The 14,116-nt window shown below is 60.2% G+C and overlaps 1 protein-coding gene across 6 annotated transcripts in view; it reads right to left on the reverse strand.

Annotated features, from left to right (window-relative positions):
* NFATC1 (nuclear factor of activated T cells 1) overlaps positions 1-14,116 on the reverse strand; it is a 112,437-nt gene that overhangs the window by 68,031 nt on the left and 30,290 nt on the right. The gene's annotated exons all lie outside the window — the stretch shown is intronic.

Here is a 14,116-nt window from a genome sequence, read left to right on the forward strand (position 1 = left end):
AACGCGCGCGGTCAGTACCAGCCTTCGCACGTCTGCGTTTCCCTCCCGCGTGTCCACTGGTCTAACGTGAACCCCCTGAGCACAGATAACACCCGTGATGGAGGCAACTCAACGCCGAGAAGGCGCGGCCGCTGGCGCAACGGGCCCCCGAGCACCAGGCGCAGCCGGCTCCGCCACTCCCCAGGAAGCGTCCCGTGGGCAGAGCTACGCGGCGAGGGACAAAGCCCCTCGGGGGCCAGCGCCCGCCCCAGGCCTCCATGGAGGATCACCCCAGGGCAGCCCGGTGGAGGCTCAGCCGGGGGGTCGCCAAGGCCGGCACGGCCCGCAGCGGGCAGAGGGCGGGTCACGGGGCGCGGGCAGAGCCGAGGACGCTGGGGGCTGCAGACAGACAGACACCCCGAAGACAAAGACAACAGCCGAGAGCCGGAATCAACCTTCGGAAACGCAGCAGGGATGAGGGGCTCACGGAAGCAGGAGTCCTGCAGAGACATGAACGCACACGCACGGACTCCTCTAAAAGAAAAACAAAATAAAACAGAGTGGAGGAAAAGACTCAGAAAGGACCCCTGGGTTTCGGCAGCTGCTGCCCAGTATCGGACTCCAATGGTGAGTCCTGCATCAGAGGTTCGCAGAGGTTTCTAACCTGCCCTTCGTTACGTAAACATGACACAGAAAACATTTTAGAAACGGGCGACTGGAAGTCAGCGTCTGCAGCCAGCGGCGGAGGGATCCGCGTGGAGGGGACACTGAGTGCACCCTCGGGGCTCCCGGCCAGCACTGCCTCACAGGTGGACGGAAAGCGCCCGGGTCGGTGCCCATGTCGCACGGGGCCCTTGCTCACCCACCGGCCCCGGCAGCCATGGCAGCAGGACAAAGGTGCGTCCTGGGTGGCCAGCCCTGCTCCCGAGCCTCCGGGTGGCTGGCTGAGATGAAGGTACAATCCGGAAGCACACTACATGGGTGTTAAATGGGGGAGCTTCCCTGGCAGGCCAGTGTCGGAGGCTGGTGGGGACCTGGCAAAGTCAGGGTGGGGGCACGAAGCGGCCGGGCTTTGCCAGCCCGAGGTCGGCCCTGTGCTGGACGGCTGGTCTGAGGCCTGTCTGCACCAAAAGCTGCTGCGTCTCCCCCTGACCAGCTTTGCCAGGCTGGAGGCTTTTCTAGGTGCACTAACATCTCTACCCCAAATGGCCCAGCAGCCATCGCTGGTGCTGCAACATGAACGTTTGGGATTTGTTGTATTTAAGATTAAAAACTGAGCGAACAGTCGCTGAGAACCACACGCTGGCTGTTCCAGACACAGCTCCAATTGGCAGCGAAACGTGAACTACAGCTGCACCAAGAGGCGGCTCGGTCGCTGTTTTGAATTCTTTAGTTAAGAGATAGAGACACTTACAAATTTTAAGTCCTCAGAAAAGGAGTCCCCTGAAAACCAGAGCTCGTGGCTGCGCAGGGTCAGTTTGCTGTGTGCCGGGGCCCATCCGCCGCCCTCTCCGAATCCGGAACCAGCTGTGGCCGATGTCAGGGCAGCCGGAGGCACCGGCCCAGCGAGCCCTCAGAACTTCAACTGCGCTCCCTGCCGTGCACCCGTCCCCTCAGTGACATGTGTCCACAGGCGTCACGGCTGTGGACACAACGCATGTGCCTGACACGAGGCCCTGACCGCCGTCCCTTGGCAGGCCTGGGCGTGGACAAGTGCCCAGCTCTGGAGGCCCCTGGCTGGCTGGCACCGCTCTCTGCCCGCATCTCTGGGGAGTGTCTGTTGGGGTCCAGGGTGGACAGGAGCCCCCGCCAGCACCCACACGGACACCCAGTGATCCCCCAGGTGTCTGGAAGCGCTGCCCGGAGCTTCATGGCTTGGTGTGCAGTGCGAGCCACGCTCAGTCCCCGGGCCTCCCTCCCCAGGGGGGTGCGGCCCCACAGCTGTGGCTTCTCCGAGGGCCTGAGCACCCCGGGAACAAGGCTGAGCTGTCCTGGAGATGCACCACCGAGGGGCCGTGGGTGCTCCAGAGGCCAGTCTCTGCCTGCTGCCCGCACGGCGAGGGGCCCTGGGCAGGCGGCCTGGGGGGGGATGGCAGTGCCCGGCCATGCTCTCCACGGCCCCCCATCACACCCAAAGAGGGGACCCGGCCATCCGCAACGCTGTCTGATTCTGCGGGGACTCCCGTCTTCCCTTCGTAAACGACGGAGCTTTCCCTTGGTGAGGGCCTGCGTGCCCCCCGGACGGTACCACGCCAAGATGGGAACCCCCCACTCCCCCAGCCCCCCACGCATCCAGCCTGCAGCCAGAGGGAACCCCCACAGAAGCTTTACTCCATGGGGGCCTCGAATCAGTGTTTTTATCTTGGGAAGTGTAAAAAGAAAAGCAGGATTGATGAAAAGCTACCATTGCAACCTGGCCTTCCGTGTGTGGGACTGAAAGCGAGAGTCAGTGGCCGGGGCCCCCGAGGAAGCGCCTCTTGCTGCGGGGACCACGGCGGCCACTCGGAGCCCCCGAGCCCCCGGGCCGGCGCCTGTGTAGGGCAGGAGCAGGGAACTGCGGGCATGACTGCACCTGGCTAAAACACGCCACATCACGGACACGGAGATGCTTCAGGTTTAACCTGGGAGGAAAGCATCTATTATTTAAAACATGAAGCTCATTTTAAGGAGAATAATTTAAAATACTTCCACGTTCCCCTGCATGGCTTCTCTGCCTCTGGCATGCCATAGTACCTGTCTAACTGATATTTATAAAATTACCTGTCACAACAATGACCTCTCTCTGCTTCAACCCAAACTAAACGAAATATATTATTCTGTTTTCAAGATGTAAAGACACTGACTTTTCTATGCTTATGTTTGTTTTTAGCTCCTGTGCTTACCTCAGCATTTGGGCGCCAAGATAACAGATGTGTGGAAGGACTGAGGCCAAATTTATGCAGTCCTAAAATTCAACCTATATACATATACATATATATATACATTTAAAAAGAAAGTCTCTACAAGCAAAGAACCAGGTAATTGATGGAAATCTTAGACTATCCAGCTCAGTTTTGAGTTTGTAAATACACAAACTAAGCAAAGAAATCTTTGCGCAAGAATCTTCTTCTGAAACACACTCTATAGTTTTAATAATCAATTTAAAGGGAAACTGTGCAAAGAAGACTCAGAAGTTATACTGGCATTTGACACAAAACCCAAAGGGATCATGTAAGGAGGAAAAAAATCCAGTTCCTAAACTGGTGCCACTATTTTTTAAGCCAATTTTCCCCCTGCTAGATTAACTTAACAGGCTGTTCCAATGCTGTATTAATGTTGTCTAAAGTTATATTTAATGTTCCCAAATCATCACCACAAGCCACGGCAACGGAAGGAGACCGGTCTGTGCAGGCAGAGCCCAGGCCTGGGAGCGCAGCCCGACGAGCCGCCTGCCATCTAGCTCCCTCACGCGCGTTTCTCGGGGGGAGCTGAGGTACTGCAGGGGCCCCCCAAGTTCTGAAGGAGCCCCCCAGGCCCGAAGGGGTTCCCTAACTCTCAGAGGAGCCCCCCAGGCCCGAAGGGCACTCCAGCCACATGCCAAGCAAGCCTCACAGCCATCTCTACTGAGATCACAAGAAGGAAACAGGTTTACAACTTTCCCTGGGTTTGGGCAAAACGATTTCAACAGCTGCCACCACCCGAGGGCCGGGCGGGACGGGGCCCTGGAGGATCAACAGCCCTGGAAACCTGCAACGGGCGGCACCAGGCGATCCTGAGAGAGCGAAGCCCTGGCCGGTGCGGGACCCTCAGCAGAAGATGAGCCGAAACGTGGCGAGCTGACTTTCCTCAGAGAGGAAGCTACGTTTTGGGGAGGAGAAAAAAAAAAGATTCTTCGCTGGCAGCAGAGCAGTTGTAACCGAAAACCGAAAATGAAGAAAGATGGAAATGGCTCAAGGCTGATCCCCAGATCCGCTCCAGCCACCGTCTGCCCGCGAGAGGGGCCGCCACAGGAGCCACGGGCATGCGTGGGACACGCGGCACTGCACCGTCCACGGCGACCGCAGCCCCGGCACCCACACTCTGCAGATCTCAGGCGTTGGTGCTTTAACCCCTGGGCCCCGAGGGTCTCCCCACTGGGTGGACGAGGAGGCAGGGCGCCCCAGCAGCTCTGTCTGTGCTCCCGCCCGGCGTTCCGGGGGGTCCCAGGGTGCATGGAGAGGGACCAGGCCGGGATCTGCACTGGAGAGGGGGTCAGTGGCCGGACGCAAGGGTGTGGCGGGGGCAGGTGGGGTCACACTATTGACGGTCCCTAAGGAGCCAGCACCTGGGGCATGGGCGAGGCCCGCAGGGCCCAACGCCAGACAGAAGCACCTGGGGGCCGCACAGGCCGAGGCCTCGGGTCCCGGCTCTGCGACGCACTGGTCTCTGGGCGTCCCTCGCAGCCCCTCCTTGTACACACCACACTTCACCACCTCCTCCCACTGCCGCCAGAACCGCCCGGCTGCAGGACTCAGAGCCACCCTGGGCCCTGATGCTTCCTCCCGTGGCACCCCCATGCTGCTGTGCCCAGGGCAGAGGAAACGAGGGGACAGCGAGCTGGGGTACCCCTGGGAACTGCGGGGCGGGGCCCTATGCTAGCGTGCTCACATGTACATATACACACTTGCAGCGCACAGCAGGCTCACACACCTTTGACATGCACACACGCGCACATTCGCTCACACACCACACAGGCTCACGCAGCACACATGCCCACGCACTTGCTCAGGTGCACAGGCTCGCTCGTGTGCTCACACAACACTCGCTTACACACATGATCACACACGCTACGAACACAGCAGTGGGAGAAGGCGCTGGCTCACTCCCTCCAGCTCCTGAGCTCTGAGGAATTCTGGGGGAGAACGTCTTGAATTGATGTTTTGCCTTCTTATCACGAGGAGCACCGTGCACTGGCCCAAGAGGAATCAGGAGTCCACTGGTCAGTCTCTTCTCAAGACCCGCCCGGACCAGATCCTGAGCTGCGGGAGGCCAGAACGGGCACGTCACACGGCTGAGGAGACAGCACTGGCCTTCTCTGTCCGTCCGGCACGCGGTGACTCTTCCTAAGAGGCAGCCGTAACACACCGTGCCCTTTGATGGCACGGCAAACAGACCAAGACACAGGGCTGGTTTCACGAGCAGCAGGTGGCCTGCTGCGCCTCGGCCTGTGCGTCTTGGCATTGCCCGCCTCGGCCGCCATGACAGGCAGGTGGGCTGCGCGGGGGCCGGCGTGTTGCCACGTCCCCCAGGCCTGCGGCCGGCAGGAGGCTGGAGGAGGAACGTCCCTTCGCGAGTGGACCCAGGCAGGGAAGTTCCCACTGAGCCCTGGCGTGCAGCCCAGCCCGTGGCGCTAACAGGGGCCTGGCCCGGGCTCAGCAGCCGGATCTCGTCTGCGCCTCCATCAGGAGCCACGTGGCTCAGGCACCAGGGACTCTGCAGGGAGCGAGAACCATAAGCCCAGTGCCCGGGAGGCGCAACACACAGCAGTTACTACATGAGGGCTGTCACTTCTCGCAGGAGACAGGGACCTGCAGAATCCCCCCTAGTGACGGGCTGCTCTCTGCAGTCTTCCACAGCTTGTGTTCCACCTGCGCGCATGTGTGTGAGTGCAAGCCTGTGTGTGCACGCCTGCATGTGTATGTATGTACACACGAGTGTGTGCACATCTGTGCATACGTGCCTGTATGAGCACCTGCCTGCACGTGTTCATGTGTTTACATGCCTGTGGGTATACCTGTGTGTGCATCTGCCTGCATGTGTGCACACCCGAATGTGCATGTGTGTACACACCTGAGTGTGTGCACATCTTGGGCATTTGCCTGTGTGCATGTGCGTACACCCGTATGTACACGTGTGTGTGCCTGTGTGTGTGTGCATGTCCGCGGGTGTACCCGTGTGTGCATCTGCCCGTGTGCACACCCAAATGTGCATGTGTGTACACTCCTGTGAGTGTGCACGTCTTGTGCATGTGCGCATGTGCGTACATCTGTATGTGCACATGTGTGTGCCCGTGTTTGCACACCTGAGTGCATGCTCCGTCAATACCAACGCTGAGCTGACACACACACCAGCACTTCCATTCTGAGGACTCTTCCTGTGAGTAGCATCATTTGACCCGTCTGTGCCGTGGGTGAAGCCGGGCTTACGGCTGCAGGGAACTGGGAAGGCCAAGCCATCACACGTGGCCTGACGGTGGTTTCACGGTCTGGGTCTCAGCCCCAGTTCTAACCCCCGTGCGGGCTCTAGGGTGCTGGCGTGTTCCTTTGGGATAAAGAGTTCATATTTCTAGCGTTTTCTGGGGTTTTTTTAGGTATTAAACTATTCTACCTTTCTCTCCACAGAAAACAAAAAATGGGGACCATGTTTAATGAGTTTATCTACGTAAATACTTTCAAAGTATAAATACCAGCTACTGTAGCAAGTTAGAAACAAGCATCATTTTTCAGGAACCTATCAATAACTACCTCGAATTTTTAAAATTTCTTTATTACTGTTGGTTGCTCAGATTTAGTCCCATTAATACAATAGTTATATTTTACAAAAGATTTGAAACTTTCCAAAGCCTTTAATAATCAATGACTTAACTTACTCAAAAACTCTCTGTATTTGATTTCATATTATGCGGCTCGGGTTCAAGTCCCCAGTGGGTACAATCTCAAAATGCGGGTGAAACATGGACAGAAAAGCATCCTCGGTGGATGTGACCCAGGCACACGGCTGCTGTCCTGCTTTTCTCCCCGTCTTCGCTGGGGCTGGGGGTCGGGGTGTGGCCAGGCCCCCTCACCCTGTGAAACGCGTTCCTGGGACGGCGCAGTGTGGTCGAAGCTGCCGGCGTCTCCAGGGAGTCCCGAGCGTCCCAGCATCCGGGCGCGGTCTCTAACACGCGGGGTCACGTGGGTTTCGGGGGGGCCGGGCCAGGGGCCCCCTCCTTGGGCATCGCGCACACAGACCGCAGCCACAGGGGCACACAGGCACGTTCCCCTCGGGTCCAGGGACAGCCGCCCTCCCAGCCACTCTCGCCCCCAGGGGCCTGGGCTGGGACCCCTGGCGCTGTCCCCCAGACGCAAACACAGAACCAGCAAAAAGAAAAATCAGATAAAGGCACAGGAGTGTGTGCTGGGCATGATCCCACTCGCCCTTTACTTGCAGTCACCCCGCGTCTACCAGCACAGCAAACCCCACATCGCCACATGTCAGCGAGTTTAGCATCACGTCCCGATTCCAGAGCGGAAGAGCCTGTCTTCCTCGGGGTCGTGTTTCCAGGCCGTTCCCCATGAGGGAGGAGAAGACCATTTAAAGCCAAGGGAGCAGAGAGAAGGGGCTGCCAGCCCTGCCAGGGCCGAGGCACATGTGAGCGGCAGGGACTGCTCTGAAAGCCCCTCCGAGAGCCAGAGGGGCGGGACGGGATCGTTATAAAAACGAGGGTCACAAGAAGGAAAGACACAGGCTTGCACTGGCAGAGCGCAGCCAGGCAGCCCTCGCGGGCGAGTCACATCTGTGAACGGCCCCCCCCCCCGGACTCAGGTGCGACCAGAGCCCGCAGCCCCTGGGGGACACGCCAGCCCCAGGGGGTTGTGCGGGGAGCAGGGCCCCCCCAGAGCACCACACGGTGCCAGTGCCCTCGGCCTGGCCAGGGGCACCTGGGCCTTGCGGTGGCTGTGCTAGGACAGGGGCAAGGCCCCCGCACCCCCAAAGAATCCCCTAAGAGCCCACGGGGGACCCGCGGCATCAGGGAGGGGCAGCAGGAGCCGCCCGAGTAAGGACGTTCACGCGGACGATGCTGGTGCGTCCCGAGGGGGCTGCGCTGTCTTCTGATTGAAGAACGGTTTGCGTGGAAACACTAACGAGCATTTCTAAAGACACGCTGAGAAGCCACGAGGAAAGACAGGAAGTGGGAACGGAGGAGCAAGTCTCATAAAGCACTGGGCGACGTCAGACAGAGCAGTCGCAGTCAACGCCTCGGATGGTTCCAGAAAGGAGAATAACGATTTCCGAGCTGCATGGAAGACGGAAGACTCCAGGGACGCGCCCCCCCAACCCACTATGGCCCAAGAGCTGATGCTTAGAGCAGCCCCTGCCGGGGCTCCCCCACCTGCGTTCCCACAGCTGAACGCGCAGGCCAATCCCGGGACATATGTCGGAGGACACTCCCTACTGCTCTCTGTCCTCACGGGCCAGCCCTCGGGCTGCAGGACGACACCCCAACCCGCGGGCGAGGGACCCCGGACGCCGAGGCAGAGCAGCAGGCCCTTTGGGGACCCGGGGTCGGCACTGTTCCCACGCACCCCGGCTCGGTGGCAGGGGTCCCGCAGGGGAGAGGCTGGGCCCCAGCTGCCCCCATGGCACCTCCCCAACCCGGAGAGAAGGGCACAGCATCCGGGACAACGGGCGGCCACACCTGCCCGAGCCGACTGGGACATGCCCGCTCGCACAAGGGGCCGGGGACAGCCCCCACGGGCACCTGCACCACACAGTCCGCACCAGCCCAGCAGGGGCAAAACGGGGGGTTAGAGCAAACGTCACTCCCAGACTGGGGTCCCTGCCAGGCCGGGTGCCCCTCTGGCTCACATGAGCCCCTGGGTGGCCCGCACCTGGTCGCCAGGTCACACCCCGCCCCGTCCCCCGAGCCCGGGCACCTGGACCCCACCTTTCTGGGTTTCCACATCTGCTTGAGAACAAGGCCCTGCCGGCCCTCCTCTCCTTCTCCCCCTTCCTCCTCTCCTGGCCCTGTGCTGTGGGGGCGGGTGGGCTGTGGAGCCCTTCCTAGATAACGTTCTCAAGGGGGACGCTTGGCGGTGAGTCCCCTCCAGCCAGCAGAGGAGGACGTGATGGCTGGGGGCTGGCGCCGGCACAGCAGGTCACAGGCGACCTCCGAGCCGGGGCCCCAGGACGCTCCGAGGGCCCACCCCGGGCCCTGCCTCCACGTGCTCTGGCCACAGTCCCAGACGGGCCCAGGGGAGCTCCAAGCACCGTCCAGCCCGGCTTCCCCCCCGTGTAGCCATTTTTCCTCCCCACCTGGCGCCTCTCCCCTCAGCCTCCAGTTCTACCGTTGGCAGCTTTGCTGCGTCCTGCCCCATGGCACCCCGCGTGAGGTTCCAGGTCCGGAGGGCACGTGTGGGGTGCCCCTGGACACCTGGCTCCCCAGAGGGGGAGACGGCCCCAGAGAACATCACACCAAACCACAAGAAACTACAAGGACGTGGGTGAGACTGAGGACGATCGTCTCGGGCCCTGCTCCCGAGTAAGCTTATCATCTCTAAACCTCCCCGGCCCGGGACCCAGAAGCCAAAGGTTTGGCTCATATGGGTTTGCGGGCTGCGAACGCTGGGCCCTGACAGCCGTCGGCGGCTCCGGGTGGGCTCCGTTTCTGACTTGCTCACAAGCACACTGGCTGCACAGAAAGCTCCCCCTGTGCTGCCGTCCGTTCTGCCAGACGGTGCAGCAGCAAGTGCGTAGGGACTGCGCGGTGTGCCCGCCTGAGGCCCGCGGCTCATCCCGCGGCAGTGGGTCCAGCAGCATCCCAACCCTCTTCAAAAGATATTCCTGTTGGAATAATTTTCAACCCCACCAAGGGGTGCGTCTGACTTCGCCTGCTGCCATCCGGACTTCTCTCTCCACCATTCCAGGGAGACCTCAGCTTCGCTTTGGGGAGGAACGTAAGTGACAAATCCTTCTGCTCGTAAAAGCTGACAATGTCTTCACAGGGTGCAGCTGAGTGTTCAGTGCTTGCTTTCAGCAACTCTATTTGTGTAAGTGGGAACAACGAGAAACCTCGGTTCGCCTCAGCAGGGACAATACACGCTCTGTCTGGGGCGTGTGGGGAGGTGGGGGGCGGACGGCATGTATAAGATTATGAAAATTCTTTAGGTTGTATGTAATTGGCAGCCGGGGCAGGAAACAATCATTTGCCTTGAAATATGGCTGCGAGGGTAGAGGGCAGCTGTCTAGTTACCGAGGCAGACGTATAAAAGCTTAACTGCAGCCGTGTGTGGGCCGTGAGCGTGGGGCGGGCAGGTGGCACCGTGGGCAGCTCGGCTTCCGCGCCCAGTGGCCCTGGGCACCCACCGCCCGGCTCTGCGGCCACACGGCGTCCGGGGTGGGGGCTGAGCGGGTTTGTCGACGGATAATTCACTGTGGTCCTGACGACTTCCCTGGCTTTGGTGAGAACCCCGGCTTCCCAGCCTGGCAATTCTGTCTGAGAGAGCACTCCAGAGCAGAGAGATGTCCGTATTTATGACAAACCATAAAGCAAAGTGGGACAAAGAAAAACAAAAAAGAAAATGTAAACCGTGCCCAGGTCATACACGAGCCGAGTCGCTTGGTGTCTGCATCTGCACGGGAATGGCCCAGGTCACTAAGTATCAATGTGCAATTAATTACAGATTAATTTATTACATGAGAAATACTCATTCATTTGTAGAGAAAAGGCAGAACATAAAATAAAAAACCCTTGTAAGGACAGCGCTGTTTTAAAGGCTGACTCCTACAATCTGAAGAAACAAGCATTTCAGGTGCCTTCAGCTCCGTGGCGTTCAGCTGTCAAATGTCTCCTAGGACAAACTACTTGCTCTGGGCCTAAGGGGGCAGGTGAGGCCGCAAAGCCGAGTGGCCTCAGGAGATTTCCGGCACTTACAAGGGCCTGAGCCCCCAGCCCTGCTCCCTCCCTGCCCGGGGCCTCCGGGGTCATCCCTGAGCACAGAAGCTCGGAGCAGGGGCTGAGCGCACTTCTAGCACCGCCCTGGCCCCGGCTGAGCCCACTCGGCTCCTTGCTGACCCAGCGGAGAGAGAGGGGCCGTGCTTGTCGAGCTCCTGGCTTCACTGTGAGCAAACACAGGGCAGCGTAAACCGCTGCTCGGGAACCTGCTAGTAAACACCAGGGCCGGGCCGTGCGCCTGTTTCGGCCCCTATCAATTATTCATGGCGCCCGCCTGGGATGGCTAGATGCTATCTCCACGCTATTTGGTAACCTGTAAATGGAGCCCGACTCTCTGATCCGGGGGCAGGCAGGCTGGGGACCAGAGGCACAGCTCCGAGGCCGGGCCCCGCAATGACCCCCTACCCCCAGACTGCGCCTCTGCAAGAGTTCCCGGCCGGAATGTCCAAGGACAGTGTCCGAGGGCAAGAGTTCAAGAAGCCAAGAAGGCAGAAGGAGGGTGAGAGCAGGGGGGTGAGAAGGAACCTGCGTGCAGAGCAGGGGAGAAAAGGAAGCATCTGGAAATAAAAAGGAATGGCCAGTGGAGAGCAGTGGGGCCTCCCAGAGCTGGAGAGTGGGGTGCTAGAGCCTCACGGTTTATGACTAAGCGTGCTGGATAAGGACACACCCCACCTGCAGAGAGGACAGGGAAGGACAGACTGACGGAAACCTCGGGAACGCGGGGAGGTCTGCTTCCGCAGGTGCAGGGGCAGCTGCTGGCCGTCCGGGGCCCCGGAGGCAGCCCAGCAGTCAGAGAAGCCCGTGGCTCTGCCAGGACCCCTTGAAGGCCTGGTTCTGACCCGCACGGGGACAAGAGTGCCCCATGGCACACAGGGACCCTCCTGGAAAGGCAAGCGGTGTGGGCTTCTGGGGAAGGGTCCTCGGTACTGGCAGCGGCCTTGCTGGGGGCTCCCGTGAGCTGCAGTGGCAGCGTCTCCTGGGGCCCTCTCTCTTGGCCATCACCCAGCACCCAAGGAGAAAAGAGCCGGCCCCGCAGACACAGGCAGACAGAACAGGACAGCCTCCAGAGTGTGCAGAAAGGAGGGGACCTGGGGCCATCAAGCAGAGGCCTGAGTTGGGAGCCTCTGGTCACTGGCCCCACTGAGCTCCGAACGCTGTGATGCATAAAGCACTCCCACATTTGCACTACAGAGAAAGGGTTGTGCTTTTAAATTCAGAGCAAATGCACCTTCTCTTACTATTGGTTTAACATAACAAAAGCCAGAGGCCAGCGGAACTCTCTGGAAGAGGCCGCCCAGCCCTGGGATCCTGCGTCCTGTCGATGGGTCTCGTCGGCACAGACGAGGACACCTCCAAGGGGTGGAGGCCGTTGGGCCTGCAGGCGGTGGCGGCCGCCACGAGCCCGGGTGGGACGGAGGACCCGCGCGAGGCGTGGACGGGCCGGGCCGCCCTGAGACGCGGGCCCCGCGGGCCCTCCCTCCTGGACCAGGAGCCAGGGAGCCCGAATGCTCGCTCACGGACCCCCCGGGGGGTTTTGCTCACCTTCCGATTTGGTGGCTTTGAGAGCGGAGGCAGGCTGTGCCAGTGGGGGCTTGTCGGTGCCTCTGGATGTTTATTCCCCAGCATAAGAAAGAGACACCGTTTCCACGAGGGAAAGGGAAGAAACGACCATCCATCCCGGGGCCGGTCACCGGGTGCGTGGGTGGGAGGTGTCATGGAGCTGGAACGGTCACGTGAGAGGACACTGCGCGGCAGGAAGGGTGCTACGTGCGCGCCCCCGTCCAAACCCGGTGGCAAGCCTCCACGGTCCCGTCCAGGAGACAGGCAAACCGTTCACGGCCTTGGCTCCCAGCTGCCGAGCAAAAGGGGGGCTCAGCTCACGGAGCAGCTCCTACCATGCTCTTCGCCCTCTCATCGGGCGCCTCACTTCTATGAAAACTGGTGGCTCCTGATTTCATGGACAAACTTCTGACTGCAGTGGGAAACACTGGATTCGCTGGGCGCAGCGAGAGAACAGCAGGCGTTTTAAAACTGGAAAACCCAGAGCTCCACCGCGTACGAGGGACAGCGTCTTTCCAACGCTGCGATGTGAAAAGGCCACACGGAGCGGCGAAGCGCAGCCCCTGGGGACCCCAGCTGACGCTGCCCGCCTGCCTCGGGCCACCGGCCCGGCACGCGCTTCTGAAGAGGGGGACGGGGCTGTGGCCGCAGAACACCAAAGCTTTGTGGTTGTGGAGCTCTGGCGGCATCCGAGCCGCTTTTCTATTTTCGTTTGTTTTATAATTAGGTGCAAGTTCTATTTTTATCCACTCCATGGTCTTCCAATGAAAGAAGACACCAATCCCAAAACCCTCACTTCAGGTGCTCGCCTCACACCTGCCCTTACACACCGTGCGTGCCACAGACAAACCAGACAACGCCACCAATCGCTGACTGCACAAACGGGGGAAGCTGAGGCGTCTCGACATCTTCCCTGCAAGAGATGGTTTTCACCTTCCATTTAACTGTCCCGCTGCCCTCATCCTGCCTAGGCGCGTTCCACCAACACAGCTTAATTTGAAATAATTTTTGAGGATACATTGTTTAGATTTTGAATGGCTGTTTCCAATTTCACAATTCCTCCAAAGCATTCCGATCATGGTTCTATTGAGTGACTGAATACGCTAAACCCCATGCCAGTCTCAGCTCCCAGAAATGGAAGACGCAGCTACCCTAAGGCCCTTCAGGAAGGGGACGGGGACGCTGTGTCCGGGGCCTCGCGCTCATGGGCTGCCCCAGGAGGACCTATATCGTTGTCTGGAAGAGCGTGGTGGAGGGAGCGCACCCGGGGGTCCCCGAGCCCTCAGCCGGTGGAGGGAGCGCACCCGGGGGTCCCCGAGACCTCAGCCGGTGGAGGGAACGCACCCGGGGGTCCCCGAGCCCTCGCTGGTGGAGGGAACACACTGGAAGGTTCCTGAGCCCTTGGCCGCCCTCCTAGGGCCTGGTCCACCATTGGGATCGCGGCTCACGCACTGCCCGACCCCAGCCCTCAGGACAGAACCCAGGGCAGACGCTGGGATCCCGCTGCGCTTTCTCTGTTCTGTTTTCCTCTCTCCTCCTTCACCAGCCTCAACCCTCCCTTTCCAGGACAGCGAGGGCGGGCGGGAGGGGCAGTGGCTGCACCCCGCAGGGTGAGGCGGCTTTCCCTGCCCCTTCCCCGCTCCGAGTGGGCGTTAACTGGCACAAAGGCCACCTGGTAGCACCCGCGAGTGCTGCCTGAATGCTCTGCTTCCAGCGCCCATCCCTGCCGATCCCACCTGCCCGCATCCGGCAATGGCCGCCTGTCTTCAGCCTCCTTCTCTCCTGGCCTTTTATTTACCTAAACAGAATCAAACGAAAACATGGTGGGCCCTGCTGAGAACCCCTTCCAGCTTGCGTCATTTTCCCAAATGACAGGGTCAGGGCGCTGGCTTAGCAAAAGCCAGG

This window comes from Choloepus didactylus, chromosome 16, assembly GCF_015220235.1.
Source record: "Choloepus didactylus isolate mChoDid1 chromosome 16, mChoDid1.pri, whole genome shotgun sequence".
NCBI classification, from domain to species: domain Eukaryota; kingdom Metazoa; phylum Chordata; class Mammalia; order Pilosa; family Megalonychidae; genus Choloepus; species Choloepus didactylus.